The following is a 22,652-nucleotide window of genomic DNA, read 5'->3' on the forward strand; positions in this document are numbered from 1 at the left end:
TACATTCTTACTTACACAAGATATACTGTATGTGAAATACACGCACCATATGAAATACTCATATTTATATATTTATATATTTCTAGCTAATTATCTGATAGTACGAAACAACTGCGCACTGGTTACTTTCTTACGTGCACAGGAACATATAGTGTATATCGTTTGTGGCTATATTTTTGGTGATACAAAACAATTACACACGGATCACTGGGCAAAGTGAATCTCTGGTGGTTCGCCATTGCTTTTCATTGAATGATGACGTCCTAAGGACGGAAATTTCCGTTCAACGTGAGATCCGAGCCAATATTGTGCCCCCACATGAAATCGAACCTGGTACCACTTAAAAAAAGGGTTGAGCTTATCCACTTATACACTGGTTATATTAGTACATAGTAGAAGTACGGAATGCATTGTTCTGATAACCATAAAGTTGTTTGAAACAGTTTTCTTACTTATGTTTGTATTTCAAACAAATGGTCGTAATAGATTCAAACCCCATGGATGAAAACCGAGAAAACCAGCGCTTGCGCAATCGTAACATATTGGTAGTTGCCGTAATGCACTAATTCTACACTATGTGCAGTAACGTAGCCAGAATTCTGATTTTGAGGGGCGTATTTGCAAATGGAAACGACTTGGCCTAGTAATTATATAGTGAGTTTACAAATAAATATATAGTAAACTCATGACATTTGGGGGTCAAGCTAAATTTTGGGGAACCCGCGTCCTCATGCCCCCTATCTACACCCCTGACTATGTGGGTTATTGCTTCCTAGACCGGGAGAGGGACGATTGTGAAAGCACCAGCTTTTCAGACATGTCTCATATCATTTCCATATGAAAAGGATACGGTCTTGAAATACACCATATTCTGACATTTTTGCTCTCAAGCAACACAGTTTTCAAAGGCGTAATTATTAGATATTGACATATTTTACATAAATATCAAGTGAACCTTCACCTAGCTTCTAGTCAAATCGCACACCGAAACTTTATCTCTTCAGTGCTGCACACAATAAAAGAAACAAGACGGAAACGCAAGGCGCCAAAAGGTGGAAACGCGCCACTATTCTTGAGACATCTACTGTTAAATTTCCGAATTTCCGGAAACAAAAAAAAAAAGACAAAAGAGATGTTGCTTGTAGGCACAGTATCACCGCCAATTGGAAGACATACAATAAATATGCTCATGAGGAAAAGTATAGGACTTTTGTGTTGCTCAGGAGCAACAAGGCAAACTAAATGGTTAAGGTAAGGAAAGGACCAGGGTCTTATCCAGGATTTTCTGAGGGAGTGCACCAATAACTACCAGTACCTTCGAATTGAATTGGATTTTTTTAAATGTCTTTAGGTATCTGTGATGCGAATGAGGAAATGGTCTGGAAATGTTAATTAAGTGTCTGTTTTCTGTGAATACTTATCTTTCAACTTTTAGAAAATTGACTTAAACTATCGATTTTGCAAGTCTTTCCTTTGTTTTAAGCCCAAAGGGAAACACTACATCAGAAATTTTTGGAAACTTGCGATTTTTACTGGTAGAGCCTGTCTATTCCACCTGTACCCTCGGAAACTATGCAAACTAAACTTCGACCCCACCCTCGCCATCCTCTGGCGGACGAAACCCTCCCTTTGCTTAGGGAAAATAAGTGAATGAGCTCAGTTGTGTTGGCAGTTTGTCATTCAGTCTTTTGGTCTTGACGAGTGAAGATCGTAGGCTACTTAAAGTGATTAACAAGACGAAGCACAGTTGAGTCCATGAAATAATTCGTTGTGGCCACATCAATTGTTGGATGTGGAAGCGTTGCCACATCCAAGATCTCGGCCGCAGCAACATGTCCCTCCTCGGGAGGTACGGGGAATCACATATCGATAGCAGCGCCAGCAAGGGCACAGTTCAACTTCACAGGCTCTAGCTTCTCACTTTAGGTAGTGTATATTTACAACGAACAGGGGGCGCACGTGCATATTTGCACTCTCCTAAATGCGGCCCTGTATATGATTTATTTGTAAGGAAACTGCTGTAAACACCTTTTTCCTTTTTGCAATAGAAATACTACTACTACTACTACTACTAATAATAATAATAATAATAATTATTATTATTATTATTATTATTATTATTATTATTAGTATTATTATTACATTTATTGGGAAAGTGATACGAATCAGGCCACCAACAGCCCTGAGGGTTGCCACCCCAGACATCTTTCATTTTTTTTTTCAACTTCAGATCTTTCGTTTTTAATTGATATGATACAGGGTGCGGCACGTAAAACCGGCCCGTCGTAATATTCTGGTATATTGTGTTTTTGGCAACACTTAAATAATCTACCTTCCTACCAAGAGATGGCGTGTCGAGGTCGGGTCGACTTACGTGACCTGCAGCAGTCACGTGCAGCCGCAGCCAGTGAAACTTGTCGAAACCAGTTGAGAAAAGGCCTCGTTATGTTAAGCCGGGTGAGTGTCAGTGTGTGATAATGCCGTATTCGATACCCGAGCGTGTTGCCATTGTTGAAGGGTTCATTCTCACTGGATCTTTTGTGAAAACAAAGAATTTGTTTCGGGAGAAATTTCCAGGACGTTCTGTGCCAGCAAAAAGCACCATTCAGGAATTGATTGAAAAATGGCGGCGTACAGGATCGGTTCAAAATGCTCCCAGGAACAGACGACCATCTGTCTGCATACCTGAATTAAAAATGCAGGTGGAGGAGATAATGACAAGAAGTCCTCGAAAGTCAACCAGGAGATTGAGTCAACAGGTTCATGCGAGTGAGAGAAGTTGCAGACGTGTTTTAAGGGGAGTGAAGTTAAAACCGTACCGGATAAGTGTTGTGCAAGAACTGAAGGAGCCTGACCTGCAGAAGAGGATGCATTTCTGTTCATGGCTGTTGAGCAATGTTGCCAGTGGTTTCTTGGATCCACTAATGCTCATCATGAGTGACGAGGCGTGGTTCCACCTGTCTGAGTACGTAAATTCCCAAAACAACCGGTATTGGTCGACAGAAAATCCACACGCAATCCACCAGGTACCATTGCATGATGAGAAGATTGGTGTTTGGTGTGCCATTTCCGCCACACGCGTTATTGGGCCCATATTCTTTGAGACGACAGTGAACAGTGACGTGTATATGAGAATCCCGGAGGAGTTTTATACACACTTGACCGAAGAGGAGCGTCAGTTATGTTACTTTCAGCAGGACGGTGCAACATGCCACACATCAGCTGCATCATTGTTCCTTGTGCATGAGATGTTTACACCAGAGAGGACAATCAGCAAAGGCTTGTGGCCTCCTCGGTCACCAGACTTGTCCACGTGTGACTTTTACTTATGGGGACTGTTAAAGGGAAGAGTATACGAAACAAATCCACACACAATTGAAGAACTCAAGACCAGGATCCAGGATGTCACCAATAGCATTACAACACAAGAACTGACAAGGGTATATATGAATCTCCTCAATCGTGCTCACATGTGTGTTGAAGTGGGCGGAGGACACTTTCAGCACCTGCTGTGAAGGCTGCTGTGAAGGTGAGTAGTCATATTCAATACATTACATTTCATTTATGTGTTGTAGTTAATCATATTCAATACATTACATATCATTTTATGTGTTCACTTTACGGGCCGGTTTTACGTGCCGCACCCTGTATATATATGCGTGTGTGTGTGTGTGTGTGTGTCGCTAAGAGAAAGAAAGATAAAGGATGTTTCAACATAACGCAATTAGAACATTCTAGCATTTCGAATTATGTTCCTGTTGAGTGATAAACTGATTACAATTATCTGAAGCGAACGCACATAGACACTTGTCTACATGTGAAACCGTAGGTCAGCTTTAGTGTTCTGATAATACTTCTCTGTTTACATTGTGGACGTCGCGTCTGTGTTCTATAGTTTATCGTGAGGACATCTGAATTATACTTGTCGCTCCTAGCACATTTTCTGTCTGTGTGTATGCTTCCTAGACATAGCGAAAAGGGGGAAAAATCATAATTTGTGATTGATTAATATTTAATTAACAAACTTTGGTTATCTAATTATTCGCTTTATGTGGCTAAGAAAGATAGAAAATTCAGAGGAAACTAAAGCAAACATTTCAACGAAGATCCTATCCAGAATTATCAAAATATGCAACTCGAAAGCATCCACTTCTTTAATAATAGAAGCAAATATCAATTTTATAACTTTATTAACTAGATATATTTTCTGGTATTATCTTCCTTTATAACCGTTTGATGAAGACAGGTCTTTGATAATATAATATGACAAATCCAATGAAAAACGTCAAAAACAAACAATACTTTCCTCAACATAACCATGAACAGATAGGAAGGGATGCAAAAGGCAAAACAGTTCATTGTATACCCTCAAACGCAAACACGTAAAGTCACAATCCAACCAATACGCCACGTCTACCTTGCAGTATCTTGTACGTACAACTCTTAGCCTTGAGTGAATGCAATATTGCCAAACGCACTTTGCGATGAAAAATATCGTTTTCTTCGAGTGTACAATTAACTCACTCACTGTATAGCTTACAAATTCCCAAGTTCCGTTGTCACGGAAGAGAGAAAAAAAAAGTCTCATTAGACCATAATGTGTCACCTGTTAAGCACGTCTGGAGTATTAATATAACACGTCTCGCTAAGCTCCTCTATTAAGATTATTATTACATGCAACATTCCAAATTACCCTGTTTGTTCGTCTCTTTTTGCGTCAAATAACACAAAACTTGGTCTTCGTTCTCATCATCAGTGATCAACTTTCCAACTCATACAATACGACGGACTTTCAAATCATATATTTACATTTATTATTACTACTACTATTAATAATAATAATTTTTATTTCTTTCTTTAGTAAATTTTGTACGTATTTAATTTTAACAAAAGAAACCCTGACCAAAGCTTAAAACCCACTTTATTTTAAATTATAATTTGTAACAGTTTCGGATATCCAACACATCCTTCTTCAGACACTATCGACAATAAATGAAAATGCAGACACACACACACACACACACATATATATATATATATATATATATATATATATATACTCATTGTTATACTTTTTTCTTTTTCTTCTATTTGCTGAGGCCTTCAATTATAATTTATATACATTATTTAATTACTAGTTACAAATTATAATTTAAAATAAAGTGGGTTTTAAGCTTTGGTCAGTGTCTCTTTTGTTAAAATAATCAATCCAAAGCCATGGATAGTCTTACGTATTTCATGTTCTTAATGTACTTTATTTCCCCATTTTTTAAAATTCTTCGTTGACTTCGTTCCCAGCGTTGCCAATTTGGGGGAAAAGTAGCTAAATTTAGGGGATTCGCCTTCCAGGGTAGAGACAAAAAAAAATTTTTTTCGATTAGCGATTTTTTTGGTGATTTTCGAATGACGATTTGGCGACTTACTTACAAATCTAGAGACTTTTGTGCTGCAAACAACTTGTCCTAAAATAAGTACTATTAGCTCAAATCATTTATTTATTTACATTTTGCTTATTTGAATCAGTGCAGGTGTTGACGAGCTGGGAAAGTACACAACACTTATCTCTATGTTCCCACTTTAATTGCTGTTATATCTTACCTTCTAACTTGGACAAACTCCAGCTTTTAATGCCCTTTTGTTTACAGAGCTTCTGTTTATAGGCATAAATAATACATTACTGATAGCAAACTGATTATCTGTAGAAGCGTGAGTAGAAGTAAAGTAAGATTTTTTTCTAGACTTTTAATTTTGTTCGTTTTTCTAAACTCATTTTTGATTCCGTTGAAACAAAATTGATCATAAAATTAACATATGTAAAAGTGAAATTATTGTTAGTTATATATGAGTCTTTCATATACGTTCTTGTGGCGTAGATAGTACTATAGCTTGAATTTATCACGTATCTTATATGTATAAGAGGCAAAATTCCACGAAAAATATTTTAGCGACTTATCACTCGAAATTGGAGTCATTTCATCTCCTATTTAGCTACTTTTTGTAACAACTTGTTGGCAACACTGTTCGTTCCGATACCTCTTCTTAATTACCACTAGTAAACAGGAAACATGATAACGCTGACAAAATCCACGCTGTGGGGCTTTTCTTTGTTTACTAGTGTTAAAGCAAGAATATTGACCACTGCCAACGGATAGAGGTGCAACTACTACAAATCGAATTAAGTAAACACAAACAAACAAACAGAACTTTTGAATACAAATGCCTCCCTATCACGTGGGTAGATTTTGCTGTTGAACAATATTTATTCTTATCCAACTGTTACACATGTTCCCTTTGTTAACTGTAACAATACTAATTCATTATATTCTGACTGACAATTAGTTCCCATTTTTCGTGTCCATAGTATACGATAAAGTATTGAATTTCATTCTCTCGTGTTTCAGCTGATGTTCTTCCTATCATTAGATTCTGACAAAGCTACTACCATTTACATTGCTTGATTAGTGTTTTGCCCAATAAACTTTTGTATTGTGCTTGATCCACTGCTAAGCGAAAATAATATCATGAAGTCCTACCGAGTCAATAACCCTAATAATCACGAGTAAATGTTGTTTCTAAGTATCTAATCCGTAGTGGCAACTGGAAATTGGTATGGTTTTCATTACTGATTTTAGAGCTGTACGTACGCAAACCACATGCCACAAAGTGGTAAGAAAAGGAAAAGTTTTCCAGTTTTACGTCCCACGAATATATACCAGGTAGACAAAAGAAGATGATGATAAAGAGAACGAAGGAAATGGTGCGTGGAAACGAAACAGGTGAACCATGACAAAGCCTATTTTACGGCGCACGGTGTTTGTCCACCACAAAGCCCACTTTAGAGGTTGGTAAAGCTAGGTTGCCATGTACAAGAATCTTGTAGCTGTCATTAAAAAAACTTAAGCCACATTGCCACGTTAAATGAATCTTGTAGCTGTCATAAAAAAAAACAACAACTTGGAATCCGATCTTTCTATTTACTGTGTACATATTGCAACTCCTTGAAAGCAAGAAAGGTATTTCCACCTATGCAGCACTGCACTCTAGTGGACAAAAAGTGAACCTCCTCACTAAAACGTGTATTTTGGCGCACTCCCCCTCCCTGTCGAAAAGAATCCGTTGTTTCGGAAGCGGCAAAAACTGAGTTTTTCCTTTATGTCAGCGGGAGGACGATAGCAGGTAGCAAGCAAGACGTCTCAGAAAGTTGCACACTGTTTGACTCCTTGCAAGATGGAAAAAAATGTTTTATGGCCCTTTCAAGACTGTGTACATGGCGAAATAATGTAGGGTTGCAGGATTTTTGTAATGATATCTACAGGATTCTTACAGCATGACATTCTAGCTTAAGAAAAGTATGTTTCCAATAACAGCCACCATCGCTGTAAGGAAATACTTTTTTTTAACTGTTCGTATAACAACGAAACTGAAATATTATTTGTCTCACTAAATAAATATTATGTTTAACATGGAGGCCACTACTCGGTCAATATCTTCAGTCAGTTTATCAGTTTCAGTAATGCCACACGGTAGTTTATATTATTTGCTAGTTTTATTCAAACTAAAATCCTATTTAATGGAACTAGATAGATCACGAATGAATAAATCTTCTATGTGTATGCAGCTCCCTTGACCATACGCTGGATCCGCAGATATATATATCTATGGCCTATGGAACCCGGAGGTTCAATGCCGCGTTCACAAAAGCTCTCCACTGACTTATATCCTTAGCTAACTGCATCCAGTTTCTACTTTGTATTCCAATTTCTGCGAGATCCATCTTAATATTGTTCTTCCATCTGCACCTAGGTCTTCCTAATGGTCGTTTTCCGATTGGTCTTCCAGTCAAGAGTTTGAAAGCGTTTCTACTTTCTTCCATTCTAGCTAAATGACCCGCCCACCTAAGCCTATATATATAGGGTGAACGGCAACTACGTGGACAAACTTGGACGGATGATAATACATCTAAAAAGAAGCAAAGAAGTCCTAGTGGGGGAAATTCCGTCCCGTTTAGGAGTGACAGAGTGCCGAAAGCGTGGGAACATGTACTTCAGAGGCCTAGAGCTTAAAAACAATACATCGTAGAGAGTGCTGTTAAAAACGTCACTTATAAAGTCATACCTACTCTATTGATAAATGCATGTTTGAAAATGTAGCCATGCGTGCGCACAGAATTACCCAAAGGAACTGAGGGATTCACGATCATGCTGCAAAGGAAAGAAGTGTCACACGTTGTTAATCCCGTGTGCACACATAGCTGCGTTTTCAAACGTAAATTTTTCAACAGAAAAGCTGTGATTTTCTAAGTGACGTTTTTAACCGCACTCTCTACGATGTATTGCTTTTAAGCAGTTGGCCTCTGAAGTTCACGTTCACGCGCTTTCAACATTCTGTCACTCCTAAACGGGACGGCATTTCTCCCATGTTCACTAGGACTTTTTTTTTGCTTCTTTTTAGATGTACTATCAGCCGTCCAAGTTTGTCCACGTATATATATAGTAAGTCCGTTTACTTAGGCCAACCCGGTAGCTACTGAAGATACGAACATAATGTAAAATGGGGAAATGTTGTTGGAATGCATCTGTTTTCAAGCTAAAATGTTGGAATTTTCAAAATTGGACCAACCGTTTGGCCTCTACACTGGTATAGTGCCCAATGGTAAAGAAAAATGCAACATTGCCACGTCTTTGTTGAACAATGATGAAGGAAAGAGTGTGTAGTTTGAAGTATTCTGGACCAATGAGAATAGAAGGGACGTCCACAATGAAGGATATGAAGAAGGATCACACGCAACGTTAATCCAAGGCAATGATGTCAGCATCAGAAAGGGAGCAGGTACGAAAAAGAAACTGAATTGAATTTATTCAAGACAAGCTGGTATTAATGACTTAGTGATGTCACCGAGACGAGACAAGAGAACAATTGAATAAATTAGAAATGGTCTAAATGACAGAACTCAAGAACCAGAGAAAAAATCGATAAACATGTGTTATCGCAATACAAGTTAAACAGGTACTGCAACCAAGTGAGTGATTCAAAACAGAAGAAACAACTTTTAAGCTATACACTCTCTACAAACGTATTATGTTTGGTACTAAGATAACTTCAAACGATACGATTCAATTCTACTTATTGCGGCACTTATATCCTGTCTCATTATTCAATTATTGTTTCATCTATAGAAATAGAAGCGCCTGCATCATCACGCTTCCAGACGAGTTGAAACAAGACAGATTAATTGTTTCGTACCCAGCCGGTGATGTAGGGGTAGCATGCCTGCCTACCACACGACACTCAGGTAGGTCAAACATGGGCACAAACCCTGCTCTGACGGACCTCCTGACCGAGGCATTTCGTGGTTTCCCTCAGTCCCCCCGGGTGCATGCCTTCGATGTAAGTTCAGAACAAAGCAATCAAGCCATAAAGTTGTGAGGAAAATATACATCAACTTTGTACTGTAAACTTAATTGCATATAGGCCTAAGTTTCAAGTTTGCATTTTATGCTTAATTCTATAAATACATAATATTTTTTTTTCCCTTTTCGTTGGTCTACTATACCTTGATTTGAAACTTTCAAAGTTCATCCTATTTTCTTCTAAAACATATCTGTAATTCAACAAAGAAATAATTATATATGATAATTAAATTTAAATTCATCGTAATTTGGTCCATGGCAAACATTTTACAATTTTATATCGTAAAGGTTAGATCCACCAGTACTGTAACAGAGCGGTGCTTGAGTGATTGACCGTAGAAATTCTAACTCCAATTCGTGATAATTTCACAGCCTTGTTTTATTACAAGTGTAAACTCTTTTTTCAGAGGAGAGGAGGGCGTGGATCATGGGTCAGAGTCGGTCACGATGAGTTTTGGTGGGTCGAAGTGGGTCACAGGGGTCAGAGTGATTCATGTTACGTGGTGGATCACGGTGGGTTGTGCGTCAGTGGGTCATGAGTCACGATCGGTGTTTGATCGTAGGTCACGTTTCCATTGACCCATCGCATCTCTGAATGAATCACCACTAATCATACAACATAAGAGACATATGTTGTGTTCATATGCAACTCCCTACCAGAAGCTTCAAATGTATATGAAGTAGAGGTCGATATTGTTGCTAGTTCCTTCACAAAACAAGTCTACATTTCGCCACTGATTCATTCGTAGTACTACAATTGCCAGCAGTAGTGTACGCATGAATTTATTTTGGGGGGTTCAAACTTAATTTGACGGTACTTTATATTAAAATTCCTAAAATTGCTCCTAAAATTAGACTAAGTTTACAAAAAAAAAAAAAAACTCGAAATTTCGGGGGGTCCGGAGCCCCAGGACTCACTCCCTGCGTACTTTCCTGATTGCCAGGTGCAATGCAAGTCACCATATATTAGGTGCACGTTATAATACGAATGCATGCATGACAAAGTTTAAACATGTTTATTGAAGGAATTGGCAATGATTAGTTTTTTTCACAAAGGATAGGAAAGTATGGAACCACTGCGCATTCGTTTGAAGTATTACGTGTGCCGAACATGAGGCGATTTCGTTTACTACGACCGCCCGAGGCAAAGTGTTAATCCAAGTATCTGAATTATTAAACTATAAAGTATTATATATAGTCCTGTATTTATTAAGAATATACCAAAAAATTCCCAAAATGAGAAACGAAGGAATAATAATAATAAAAAATAACAACAAATATTGCCTGCATCATAGGTCACAAAGGATCCTTACACACTCCTATTAGGCATTCTTCTGGCTCAGCCGTGTTCTGCTTGAGTAGACCCAATTGGCTGATTCTGCCTTGTTCGGCTATATTCACTTTAATTTTCGTAAAAGTTACAATTTATCTTGTGAAGACCGTTTTGTTCTTTGCTTTAAATGACATACACACACACATACATGCACATATCATTGCTCTGTCATCCATCCCTCTCATATTTTTCTTCCCTGCACAACGTTCAAACTGTTCCATGTGTCATCGCTCCCTTGCATCAACAGAAAAGCTTATAAAATTTCCTCCCACAGCGGAAGCATTGTCAGTTGGAAAGCGATGGGTCATTTTAAAATTATTTGCAACCATTCTTTCGCGAAGCGACGTCATAAAAGCTTCAATGAGAAAGGTTTTCATTGAAGCCTTCTCTCCTCTCTACACTAATGTCGTGCTGAACAGGGAAAAGTATTCGGGTAGACTGTTGAAGAGACAGCCATTTCTGACGCCCAACTAAGTACCTCCTTGGATTTACGGTTTGGTTCTTTTGTGACGAGATGGTCATTTCGTCAAAAGGACCAGTAGTTTCTGTGGGTGGGGAAAGGGGTAGGCAAGAGGAGGAGTGATGCTTGAGTCTAAATAGATGAAAGAAGCGTGATAGGAAGATGAATTGAGGAGAATATCCCAATGCTTCTCTTGACGCATCCAAATTATATAGCTCAACTATTCTCCTAAGATTTGTATTCTACGCAACTACCCATTAGTCAAAGTGATTTTCTTTAAATAGCCAACAGGAAGCTACAGAATAATCAGTCAAAGTAAGAAAAATTGAAGAAAGTAAAACGTCTGAAATGGCAGCAACTGAAAATCTTATTAAATTATAGAGCAACAGCAATATATTAACAAATCATTTTTTTCTATGGCTATGTTCAAGGTAGAAAAAAAATATGAGTATTCTCATACGTACCTCCCTTTATTCAACAAATAAAGCACCATTGGTGAAAATGTTCAAATATGAATTCAAACTTCATTTTGACTGTGCTGTATGCATTTATAATAATAATAATAATAATACCAAAAGCAGCAAAACTCAATTACAGACCATTTTTTCTACAATCGTGAAACTCACTGGTAATACGTATATATGGATACAGGGTGGATCGTTAAGACAATTCTCCTTAACGATGGTTTCTCTGAGGACAAGGAACAAACAATTTATATGAATATGTAGACGGTTTCGGAACAAGAGAACCTCAATTCTTGGAAATTCATCGAACACTTACTTCTGTTCCTTGTAAACAGGCCATAAATCTAAGAAAACAATAGGCTACTGTCGATTAGAAAGAGGAACAGAAGTTGTCAGAGTTCCCTTTTCTCCACATTTCTTTTATTTATCACAAAATGTAATAACATTATGTCTTTGTTTCTCACTTGTTTTCTTTCTTTTTTTCTTTCTTGTTTCTTCTTCTACGTAATGACATGGGACATGTGGCAACATCCACCAAACACCGTCCTATCAAAGGTTGGGTTGCTCTATTGGTAGTGGTGTGAGGGGCAAGGCTCTTATGTTTTGAAACTGAAAATATACGGATAGCACACAGTCTTTGAGATATACAAAATGTTGGAGAACATGCTCTCTATACTTCTGTCGTTGTCCCTTCCGGCCCGGTTCTCAAAATTACTAGTCTTGTAATAAGATCTTTTCACAAGTCGGAAAGTATCATGAAACAGAAATACCTGAATAATAGTAAACGTCATTTCTAAATAATAATTATAATACCTCTAATTTGTCATGATTTCAGGGTATAAACAATCATAAAATGTTTGATTTTGTAAACTTTCCCCTTAATATTACAAGACTAGTGCTTCTGAGAAGCAGGCCCCTGGTCTAACTCACTTGTTTATCCTCTATTGCCTGGAAGCACGCTGTGTTGCAATTTACCGCACACCCCTAAACTTCTCCAATCAGTTATGGTTGTGCGATTTTTTGCTAATCGACGTAACGTGGCAACATACCAGCGCTTTCAAAGACACGAATTCAACAGCAGAGACTGTTCATACAGTGACATGACTATAGCTGATAGGAGCTCATACTGCAGGCAACATGACTGCGATCGTTCAGATGGTGATCACTTTCAATAATTACTCTGATAACGTTGAGATCAATGTGAGGCCATATCTATACCCTCTCCTGGCATGTGTGTATTTTTCCTCTTAATGTTGCTCGTAGTATTCGTTGTCATAATTCTACCTGAGCCTTTTGATTACTTCTACGGTACTTCAGATGACTGTTTCCAGCATATAAATGTGTTCTTTTTGCTCACTGATGGTGTGTCTATTTCAACTTCCATGTCATGCGGCATGTGTCGCGTGTTGTAGTTCAATTCGTGTATCTTCAAAATGGTACGATATCACGTATACGCTGATATAGACTTTTCTGTTATTTATCCTTAAAGGAAGGACCTGATAAAGTTTGGACATACTTCAGCAAACCATTCTCTCTCTCTCTACTGCTGAAATGTATCTGACTTTAATTTTACATGCATTATTATTATTATTATTATTATTATTATTATTATTATTATTATTATTATTATTATTATTATTGTCAATCGCATCAAACTGTTTACATTTTACACAACACGAAACATTTCAGACTTCTGACAACAGATAACTTATATGACAGACTCATCAATAACATTTTACAGGTTTTAAAACATTAATATCGATTTAGTCGAAAATACGCTACACAGTTCTAATGAATTCTAAATTCAATTCATCCCACGATTTCAACTGGAACCTCCGAACGACGGACAATCATTTCCTTCCCTCACTCTTTTTTTATTATTTGTTTTTTTTTTATTTCATACTCTTTTGTAAATGACAGTTTGGTATCATAATATGGGCTTCCGAGAAAGGAAATATATATTAGAGAACAGTTCGCGGACATCAGGAAGTGTTTTGTTGGCCATCTAAACACGTTGAAAGCATGAGCGTGTAACTTCGCTCGCCGGTAATCGTTGACTGCAGCCTCTCATTACCGTTTGAAAGTGCGAGCTGAAGCCTGCAATCCATCTACCTTCATGACAGTATAATGACTGTGGGGTTCCCCTGACAAGATGCAAAGGATCCAACACAACAGGAAAAAAAAAAAAAAAAACTTTTCGGCAGATTATCTGGACAGCGCTCCTTCGGAAATTTATCAGTTATTCGCTCCAATAAACAAATTGGTTCATGATTGCATGCGTAAACAACGATTTACGTTTCATTAAACCATTTAAAGAAGTTTCCCGACGTTGCCTACTGAAGATGAAAGATGAAGCTCCAGACATAATGAAAAGGGGAAGAAGATCGTTCCAAAAGTTTTTGATAAGCCACGTAGGTGGAAGACTTTTCTTTCCCTTTTAACCCTCCTTTTTTATTAATTTTTAGAGCAGGAACATTCCAATAAAAAAATAAATAAGCGCTTGTCTATTCCCTGTAATTAACGTAATGTCCTTCTATACTTGGGTGCTACTGCAAGATTTATGAGATTCAGTAAAATCAATAATTGCCGAAAGCCTCTGAAGACCGTGAATTTCTGAAAGGTATTCACTCAAGGCAATTAAGAACTTACTCATCATTAAGTAAAAAGACGTTAAGTAGTGTTTTCGCAACGATGTTTCTCTAATCATTATAATAATACAAATCAAATTTTACGAACTTAATTACAAATTAGGAAGTACTTTATAATAATACTAATAATAGCACAATAATTTATTTAGGCTTTAGGGATACAGAATGGTAGAGGTAGACACCTAAGTTGCTTTTCAACAATTAATTTCTTGATTTTTTTAAGTAGGTAGGACTATGAAGCTTTCTGAATCCACCATTTTCCTTTTCTCTCGTCTGCCACTATTGGTGGGATTTTATACCGATTTTGTATGAGCCTAAATCAGAATTAACAATTGGTAGACGAATGAATTGAAATTCCATTTTGCTGGATACAAAAGTTACATATTGTTACATTTGTATTGGTTATGTGTTCTTCGGCGTGGTGAGATATGCATGAAATGGCTCAAATAAATATTGGAAGTTGTGTTCTCCCTTAAGAAGCATGCCCAATTGCATACATCAGCAGTAATAATAAACAATTCACTTCTATTTTAATTGTCTGGCATGTGTTTGTTATCAATGTCACATCGTTACTGATAATTAATTGTGATAGTATTAATTGATGCGGGATCTTAGGTATGATCACTATTTATTGATCTTAGATTTAACCTATGGTTAAAAAAAATGAAAGAGCTTTAGTTATTTTAGGAATTCAAACTTTCAATTTCAGAAAACTTATGTTGTCTATTTTACGCTATTTTGCCAAAATTATTGCTCAACTGTCCAATAGTGTCTCTTCATTTTCTTCACAATTAAGAAACTGACGTAAACAGATACATACATTCTTTCAATAGATATTTTTTGTCGCTTGCTTAGAAATTTAAAAGCAATAGAAACTAACTCCGTCAAAGTAAAGACCACATTCCATCCCAATACATGGAAAGAATAAAAATCTGCACAAATATAATAATAATAATAATAATAATAATAATAATAATAATAATAATAATAATAATAATAATAATAATAATAATAATAATAATTCGACAAGTGCTGAAAGATGAAAATGCATACCAACCCATATGTTCTTGTGTGCTTCTTAAACACCAGGGTTGTATCCGTGAAAACAGAAAAATAGATTAATTTTAGATTATTTAATGAGTTGTAAGATCAAAGTTATATTAAAGTCAGAAAAATAAAATGTATCACTATGATGTTGTCATGTGTAATTGCAAATAATGAATCATTGAAGGACTATGAGAATAAAAATATTCCATTATGAACCCCTGCTATTAATTTGGAACCCGCAAAGATACCTAGCGCTTAGGTTGGAACAGAATTTGGCGTGATATGGGTGCTGCTAATAGTATTTTGGGAGTGATTGGAAACTAGATGCAGCCGTGACAGGAAGTTTTGCAAACCTGTGGTTTTCAAAAAAATCTGAGGTTTTCGTAAATTGTAAGTTCTTCCTATATTTATAAAGTGTAATACATGCACTAGCGAAACAATGAAGGGTGTTTATCTGCTACTGTTCGACACAATATGATGACCGTAATACATAAACGGAACCCTTTATTTAATCTGCTTACTGTCACACATTTTCTCACCTTTGAACATGCCGATGTGCTGAAAAAAGTGACAGTACATCATGTCTTAAGAATCAATGTCTTAAGAACCCAAGTCTTCCATCCACTTCTCAGACTTTTCCACCAATAAATACTTCACTGAATGTAAATCATCATTAAGTTGACAGTCTGTACTATGTCATGTACAGATTTTGTCACTTCCACACATCACTGTTAGATCTTCGTCATCCACTAGGAGGCGGCGTAAGACAAGCTCAGATATTATAACTAGAGTTCAAGAACTCATCTGCAGTACAGTGCGAGATGCCAATCACCAAAATCTGAGAGACTCATCTGCTCATGCTGTCATAAAAAAAAAAAAATAAAAATAAAAAAAAAATAAAATAAACTTTTTAGAAAGCTTGTTCTCAACACCCTGCAAGTCAGCAAAAACACGTTCACAGTACATATTATGTTGAATATTCTTAGAACACTTCCGTTACGATCTCGACATGTTCAGATTAATCTTTTAAAATTAACAATAGTAGAAGCTTCAACGATCATCGAAGATGCCGCGTTTCAATTTTGCGACGGTACATTTTCAGAAGTTAGAAGAGGTGAACTTCAGGTTCAGTGTGTACTTTGTAGCATGTGGAGTCACAGTGAGTGCGATGGATATGAGAGAGACATCTATGTTTTATGATTTTTGTCGTTAAATGAGGTTCGTTGAGTGAAAAAAAAAATATACCCTATAATTGATAACTATACACAATATTCCTCTTCTAAATTGTTTTTAATGATATTTTCAGCACTGTTTATCTGTCTTAAAACTATCAATATTTTGAGGATCCATATTACCATCACATTTTGTAAACCGTCAGTCTTGGAGCTTATTAAAAATAATAATAATAATAATAATTACGAAACGCATTTGTTTCTGTTCCATATTAAAACCAGTTGAGAAGCTCCAAGAGCATTGTCATAACGAACGTAAAAAAAAGAGCGGAAAGGACAACTGTGATTGTTCCAACATGTAAAAGTAAATCTTTTATCCGCAAATGCTTCTGTTTCTCACAAAAATTCGCAACCTATCGTCTTTCTATGACTTACGGTTCCCGGCATATGGCTCCTTAAATTTGAACTTTTTGGGGCAATATCTGGGGAACGGTGGCCAGCTTACCAGTGGCCACCGGCCACTATTTGGTACCAAAATCTTCTCAATCCTCTCAGGTATTGACCAATATCAATATGATCTCTCTATGACTTACCGTTCCTTAAATCTCCCGAAATCGGAACTATTTTTTGACCGATATCTCGGGAACGGTAAGTCATAGTGAAATGATATTGGTGTTAATCAATACCTAAGAGAATGGTAAACTTTTTGGTACTGATATTAACTGGTGTCCGCTGGCCAACTGGCCAGGGGCCAAACCAGTGGTCAGTTGGACAGTGGCTACCTGTTACTATTCGGTAAAAACAAAAAACAAAAAATCACCATCCTCTTAGCTATTGATCAATACCAATATCATCTCTGTATAACTTATGGTTCCCGAGATATGGCTTCTTAAATTTTCGGAAATCGGCCACTTTTTGGTTAGTACCTAGGGAATGGTAAGAGTGACACGAAATTCCATCACCTTCTCAGCTTTTGATGTTCTATTGAATGGAGGGCTCAAAATTGAAAAATAAATAGCAAATAACAGACAGACAGAGATATAATTCAGTAACGAACTTTTTGAGTTAGTTGAAAATAAAATGATATTGATAAATAATATAATTCACAAAAAAAATGTCTGCAAAAGACTATGTCTACAAGAAAATACATGCGATAAACGAACTTGGGTTCCGTATTATCATCTTTTCCTCTATCAAGCTAAAATATAGCTACATAATACTACTCACTCGGAAGTGACGAATATGTTCTGTCTTCGGATTTACGGATATAATTTCTATCCATGTGAAGTTCAATAGAACTTATGACTAGTGTGTGAATATATAAAATTATGTAAACTATTTATTTAGACATTCGTTATTTAGACATTTTTTTTTCTTACAAACAACGATCAGGCAGGTGTATGTCCAGATTACTTTGACACCATGCAAAAGTTTAATCCAAAGTTTTGAATTAGATTGTGCTTACGCTATTGCCTATTTCTTGAATTAAATGTGCCTATTTGCATACTTACTTTCTATGATTAAGTGCTTCAACATATTCGGTCTCTAATGATAAGAAACAATCATTTCCGTAACGTATAGCTGCTAAATCACAGTACAAATATTTTCCTTGTTTCATTTATGTATGTATGTATTATTTCTTTATTTATGTACTTACTTTTGCCAGAGATAAATACATGCAACAAATATAAAAATAAAATTAAACATGAAATGTTCAAACTTAGAGGTAAACCTAATTTCTACTTGGGTACTTGGCTTCTACCTTTACTACTTATGGCATTGACTGACTGGTAATGAAAACTGTATTATTTGCAGAAAAAAAAAAGTACAATTTTGTTCACTATCATAATTTTAACGTTCACTAACTATTGTCATCTGTGTTGTCTGTTATGTAATTCAACAATTACAATCAGATGTACGCTTATCACGTTTTCGTAACTCAACTCTCTTCAACAGATGTCTCAGATTCGTGTTGAATTAGAAGGTAATTATGCATCCATGTGTTACCGTGAGCAGTATCTAGCGCACCTTCCCCCACTGGCAACACCTCTCTCTACTGCCAGCAAGATGATACTGGAATCGTGTGTATATATATAAGGCTCTATATTTCAATTTTAGAGATTTTATTTTCAATGGTTTAAAACAGTGCTGTCCAAATGGCGCCCGCCAAACCCTTTTCTGCTGCCTACAAAGCTCTCACGATTTGTGATTGTTATTACTGATACTATTTTTATTTATATTTATTTATTATTTTAATGTTTCCACTCTTCTTTCGAAATAAGGCATCCATTTAGAACTGCTGTACAACAAAATGGAGCAGGCATCCATTGCAACACCTTTTCCTAAATTTAGTGAGTTTGGTTGGAAAAGAGTGTCAGTGTTTGATAGTTCATATTTATGCGAAAGTGCATTTTCCACCATGAAAATTCTAAAGAATCGCTTCAGAAGGTGCCTTGGAGATTCTGCTTTTTATATCTCCTGCGACTCGCAACAACAGGAATGGATGTAGATAAATGCTGTCCTTGCAAATGCTGCTAGTCGCCCTCATTTGTCACATTAAGTAGGTCGACCCTATGTAATATTACAAATACATTTTTTAAAAATATTTTTGTATAATAATAATAATAATAATAATAATAATAATAATAATAATAATAATAATAATAATAATAATAATAATAATAATACTGCGGCCCTCCACCTTACTAGTAAAGACGGTTATGCCCCTCAGGCTTATTATAATTGGACAACACTGGTTTAAAATAAACAGTTTTCTTTTTCTAGTCTCACGCCCTTAAAATAGTTCAATATCAGATCAAAATAATCCATGAGAAAAAAAAGTAAATTGAATAATATTAAATGGTGTTTGAAATGGTCTCACGTTTTCAGTACATTTATAGTATCAGGCAAAAGTATTTTGTAATTTGGAAAGACAATATCTTTATAAACAGGTGTTAGGAAGGTAATTTTTAAATGATTAAAGATAAGTTCCAAATAACGTCAGACGTGTGTTTGTAGTAAAAAAGATGAAGACAAACTATTCCAAAAGAGCATGTCACATGATCGCCATTTCTGCTTACAATTTAAACCTGAATCCAAAATAGTGGACTTCAAGACCGCCACCATTATGGTGTTATATCATTTACATCTGTCCAAGATATGGTGTCACCCTCTCTAGCCAGCTTTCTCGATTATCGAAATCATAGAAGAGATCACCCAAAAACAAAAGAAGAACTGGATACAATAATAAAAGTAAAATGGAAAGAAGTTCGAGAAACAACACACAGAGGTAAGAAATTAAATGAATACTTCCTAACGTTATAATTAAAAAAAAGAAAGAAAGAAAAACGAAACAGAAGAAATCTGGAATGAGACCATGGAATGCCTGTTGACTCATGGTCCTTCTAGAAACCATCTAAAAGATTAAATACCACTGTGCATGATACGTGAGTGTGGAAAACAACAAACACTGAACATGCATTATAGAACTGTAAGGACATAGAACAAAGAGAAGAGATTATCACGGTGAGAAACAAAATGAAAAACCTTAATATGCAAGAAATTACAACAAATAAATACAACTTAAACGATTTATAAATTATTGCTAAACATATGATCGAAGAATTCCGGAAGAAGATAAAACCACTTGTGAAAAGATTATTAAAGAGCAGAAACTAGTCTAAAATAAATAAATAAATAAATAAATAAATAAATAAATAAATACATAATAATTCTAACCTTTTCTGAAATTCAAATGAAATTACAACACCAAGTTACCTCTACCAATAACAAGAACCATAATTCCGATGGTATTCCTGGTTATACACTTGTTACTACAAAATTATCGTCTATTTTGTGCAAATTTGTGATTTTTCACTTCTGTCATTCCTGAGGTATTTGATGTTAAAAATACTCGATTTCTGAAAATTCGCAATGTTTCAAACTTTCCAAAACATCAAGTATATGGTTCTCAGATCCGAAACTTGTTTGGGACGTTGTCTACTATCTAGTCTTTATGTAGACAAAAAAAAAAAAAAAAAAAAAAAAAAAAAATCGTCCGTGAGCTTCATTGATTTATTTTCAAAATGTTCATTCCAAAATGGTCATTTCGAGGTTGCCAACCTCAATGTTGTTTTTTTTTTCTCCGACATTTTAAAGTACGTCTCAATGTGTACAGAACATAGAACGTTGCCCATTCCACTATCTTTCATATGATTTTGGTTTGAACCAGTCTTAGAAAGTAACGTAACGCAAATAACGCGTTACTTGGGAAGTAACTTCACGCAACTAACGCGTTACTTGTAACGCGTTACTTTTTAAGTAACGTTTCCTAGTAACGCGTTACGTTTTCCAAAGTAACTGTAACAGTAACGCGTTACAAATTTTTAAGTAACGTACCTAGTTTGCGTTACTTTTCTCGCGTTACATTTCGGATGAGTAACTACAATATATGTATTTTTTTTTTCGGAAACAAACGTTTCTCTCCTGTAAGTGAATTTCTCAGAATGAAACAATCGAGCATGAACTACGTATGCCAGTGACCGACAGTCACACACACACAGAGAAACAGATAAGTTCGTGGTACCACTTGCTGTTTTTTGAAGATGAAGACAGCCTTAGGGAAATCACTTGTACTGATTGCAAGCACCTGTAAGATTTTGTCCTAGATTTTGACAGTTCCAAATCAATACATTCAGTGAGTGAACTAGGAGTGCAATGATACCGTAGTCTATTTTACTTTGATTGGTGTTGTTTTTATAAAGATGGAGAACGAAAATATTTTACCGTTCGAACATTTGAAAGAATACTTTTTTCTTAAGAGCTGAGGATGATGGTGGACAGAATTTAAAAGTAAAGTGTCTGAAATACCCCGGCGGAAAATAATTATCAACAACTAGGGTGCCATAATTGAGTGCCTGAGAGTGAAAAGGGGTTATGCCACACAACCTGAAATTTTGATGTAGATACAGTTCCTGTTGGTGCTGCTAACAATTTTCCCAAGTACTGTATCCTGTTGATACTTGAAGGCAAATAAGCCGTTGCCCAATAACAATAACGATACGTTATGCATTTTGTACTTAGTCTAATAAATCTTCATTTTTCTCAAAACTATCTGTTTGTGGCATAGCCCCTTCTCACTCTCAAGCACTCAATTAACGTTTTACAGTAAGGGGTTAATATGAATAAACTGTGTTCTGATGAGCAGGCCTACATTATTACTAAAACATAGTTTGCTGATGGTATGTAATATTGGAGTTCTTTCAGATCAGTTTGCTTATCCTAGAGTCCCGTTGATTATAGAGTAGTGTATGTTTCTCTATATTCTGTATTTTTAATTTTACATAACAACATTGCTATTATTATTTAATTAGTTTAGCAGAATAATAATAAGCAACCTTTTTTTCCAACGCATAAGGATGAGCACTAGTCAAGCTAAAACTCGACTCGACTGGAATTCAAGTTGAGTTTCGAGTCAAGTCAAAGGTAATATCCTCGAGTCGAGTTCCGAGTCGATTCAGTTTTTCGCGTCGTTTCGAGTCCAGTCGAGTTTGATAAATGGCTCGTTCGTTTTAAGTTGTCTTGAAATCATGGCCTGATTATTCGTAAGATGCATTTCTCTCGAAATAAAACAACTCTTTAATAGTGACCTATAACAGTGCGAATTTTTGACGAGGAGAATTCCTGCTTGAAGTTCCATGTTTAATTGTGTATTGGAAAACTTTTGATCTAGTTTTGAAAGCTTTTGATTACTTTTTTTTTTGTGTGTGTGTGTGTCACTAATATAATTTCATTTAGCGGTCATGGGTTTGTGAGCAAATGCTTTATATAAAATGAAACCAATCACGTTTCTGAACGCACAAAGTACTGATTCATTTTTTCTTCTTATTTCTTTTTCTGATAACTACAACCACCATTCAGATATTGAAAGGAAACTAATTACTAAATACCCATATTTTTGTATTAAAGAAATAAAAAACTCCAAACGCAATGTAGACTGATAGAAAAATGCTATATTGTTAAGTAAAGAAATAGCAACGAAAAAACAACATATGCCGCAATATTGTTTATGCGTTCTTTAACCAGTGCTTTGATTATATAATTGCATGCACATTTCGCA

This window comes from Thermobia domestica, chromosome 6 (assembly GCF_964235325.1).
Source record: "Thermobia domestica chromosome 6, izTheDome1.hap1.1, whole genome shotgun sequence".
In the NCBI taxonomy this organism is placed as follows: domain Eukaryota; kingdom Metazoa; phylum Arthropoda; class Insecta; order Zygentoma; family Lepismatidae; genus Thermobia; species Thermobia domestica.